Consider the following 3,435-nt stretch of genomic DNA (forward strand, 5'->3'; position numbering starts at 1 on the left):
GGTTGGAAGGAGGTTGGAAGGAGGTTGGAAGGAGGTAGGAAGGTGGTTGGAAGGAAGTAGGAAGGGGGTTGAAAGGTGGTTGGAAGGAGGTAGGAAGGAGGTTGGAAGGAGGTTGGAATGAGGGTGGAAGGAGGTTGGAAGGAGGATGGAAGGAGGTTCGAAGGTGTTTGGAAGGATGTTGGAAGAAGGCATGGAAGGAGGTTAGAAAGAGGTTAGAAGGAGGTTGGAAAGAGGTTGCAAGGAGGATGGAAGGAGGTAGGAAGGAGGTCAAACGTAAAGATCAAAAGAATCAAAAGTCGACAAAAGGATATTTTGATAAAAGTGATTGACAATTAAGATATATCATGGATAAATCAGTTAACAGGAAAATAGCTAAATTGTAAATAGTTTAGTTGATGCATATTTATAAATAAAATAATGAGGGATGATTTAAAGCGTGAATACAAGTGAAAAATAAGAAATGACGTCTGAGCAGAGAAGCGGGAAAAAAACGTAAAAATAAGTAACTGATAAACTGCAGGTTTACAGATCAACATTAGACTATACAATCCTTAAAGGGACTGTTAGCGTATATGCTGCAGGTTTACAAATCAACATTAGACTAAACATTTCTTAAAGGGACTGTTAGCGTATATACTGCAGGTTTACAGATCAACATTAGACTAAACATTTCTTAAAAAGACTGTTAGCGTGTATACTGCAGGTTTACAGATCAACATTAGACTATACAAGCCTTAAAGGGACTGTTAGCGTATATACTGCAGGTTTACAGATCAACATTAGACTATACGATTCTTAAAGCGACTGTTAGCGTATATACTGCAGGTTTACAAATCAACATTAGACTAAACATTTCTTAAAGAGACTGTTAGCGTATATACTGCAGGTTTACAGATCAACATTAGACAAAACATTTCTTAAAGGGACTGTTAGCGCAGGGGCGGATACAGGGGGGTGGCGGGGGGACATTCGCCACCCCCTGACAGATTCAGGGAGATTTCGAGGCAAAAAATGTTCCCAATTTTATAAATCGAATGTGTTTTTCAATTTCAAGCTTTTTTTATTTAATGGAAATCTTGACTTTCTTTTAATTCTTTAGTTTAATTTAAAAATCAACGACAACAAGTAAATGTTATTGTTAACGATAAATTTAGAATTAGAAATTTGTAAGAAACTAGACTTAAGTTATAATATTGTTCATATCTAGTAATGTTACTCACTTAAATCCTGTATCCGCCCCTGTGTTAGCGTACATACTGCAGGTTTACAAATCAACATTAGACTAAACAATCCTTAAAGGGACTGTTAGCGTATATACTGCAGGTTTACAAATCAACATTAGACTAAACAATCCTTAAAGGGACTGTTAGAGTAATTTTCATTGACTCTCCATGCTCGATGGCGATGTCTGATCAGATAAAAAATGTGAAAGATATCGTCGTTTTTCTAACTCTAAACGTGTTTATTTCTGTGAGTTCACCTATTGCTTCATAAAAGCAAGATTTGCGCAAATCTCTTTGGCATAGAAACCGCAAATGAAAATAAGAAGTTTAAAGGGCAAAGAACAGCATATCTATTATCTAATTCATACTTGATCAGACAAAGCTTTCAAGGCTACCGTTGTAAATCGGGCATTGTCATCTTAGTCCCTTTAAATGGCTTCAGCCAATATAGAATAAAAATAAATTGATATAAACAGAATAAAATGAATGTTTAAATTTGCAGTTAGAAAGATAGATAGATAAGTAGTTGAGTTAATCTAATTTAAATCCAATTATAAATTACCGAAATATATATTTGCTAATCCATCTCTATCCATTGTTAACAAAACATATCTATGAAAATACTAAAAGCTTCGCATTCCTCTTGAAATAAACTCTACAATTGTAGAGTCAAGTGTCCAATTCACATCAGTACCCTGTAAACAATTGACAAATTAAGGATGAAGGATCTCAAAGCATGTATATCTATAGAAACATTTGAAATTGAAACACTTTTGTTTGTAATAAGCTCTTCAATATTTCAAAATATTAATATTTATCTACTTTCTAAAATAAATATTTACATTCGAATTTTTGGAATTAGATTTTTAACATTAACTGAGTTAAGTTCACACTTGGTACTCTAACATTTTAGTTTTTACTGCAGTTTGAACACTATTTTAGAGATATGCACACCAAGTTCTCTGCCCTCGATGATCAGTCAAAGGTTTCCCCTCTTTACTTGTAGGATTCTTGAAATTACGCTGGATTCGATTTTTTTTTGTATTGTTTGGTGTATTTTCTTTGTAGCTTAGACATGTTTAGATGTAGTTAGTCTTGCGTGACATACAGCTTTATAAATATAAATAGATATGTATAGATTATCTTTAAATGAACATATGCCTACCTACTCCCGGCCAAGCTTAATCGGAGATTAGTGTGTAACCCCACTAAACATTAGAACTAAACAAAGAAATGTCGTCTTTTATCATTAGTTGGTTTCAATTACTTCAGAAAAATTGTAAAGTTGATGAATCTTTATATTGTGGTTTGTTCTAGTTTCTGAGAATATATTGCTCTTTCCAGGAAAAGAACGCCAATGGCCCATAACTTTGTTTACATAAAAAGTGTGATGGAGTTTTTGAGAGGATAAGGGTTCCTGATCTACGTTCCTTGATTCTACCAACAGTTCTAATAGAAGGGTTCCTGGTATACTTTCCTTGGTTCTACCAACAGTTCTAATAGAAGGGTTCCTGGTCTACTTTCCTTGGTTCTACCAACAATTCTTCTGATAAAATTAAGAGAGATGTTCAAAATAGAAATATGAAGAGTAAGTATTTTAGATATTATATCCCGGGTGAGAAGATGAAACTATATCCCGGGTGATAAGATAAAATTATATCCCGGGTGAGAAGATGAAATTATATCCCGGGTGAGAAGATATCCCGGGTGAGAAAAAGAAATTATATCCCGAGTGAGATGATGAAATTATATCCCGGGTGAGATGATGAAATTATATCCCGGGTGAAAAGATAAAATTATATCCCGGGTGAGAAGATGAAATTATATCCAGGGTGAAAAGATGAAATTATATCCCAGGTGAGAAGATGAAATCATATCCCGGGTGAGAAGATGAAATTATATCCCGGGTGAGAAGATGTTCTGGTCCGGCTCGTGTCATGATTATACAGGGTTAACCAGGGGGCCAGCTGCTCATCAGGGGCAATCTACAATTTCATATTAGCATTACTTTTATTATTGTTATTATTAATATTGATATTGTTATTATTACTATTGTTATCATTATTATAACTAATATTATTATTATCATTACTTTTATTATTGTTATTCTTAATATTGATATTGTTATTATTACTATTGTTATCATTATTATAACTAATTTTATTATTATCATTACTTTTATTATTATTAATATTGATATTTTTATCATTAT

This window comes from Eurytemora carolleeae, unplaced genomic scaffold (genome assembly GCF_000591075.1).
Source record: "Eurytemora carolleeae unplaced genomic scaffold, Eaff_2.0 scaffold606, whole genome shotgun sequence".
Classification (NCBI taxonomy): domain Eukaryota; kingdom Metazoa; phylum Arthropoda; class Copepoda; order Calanoida; family Temoridae; genus Eurytemora; species Eurytemora carolleeae.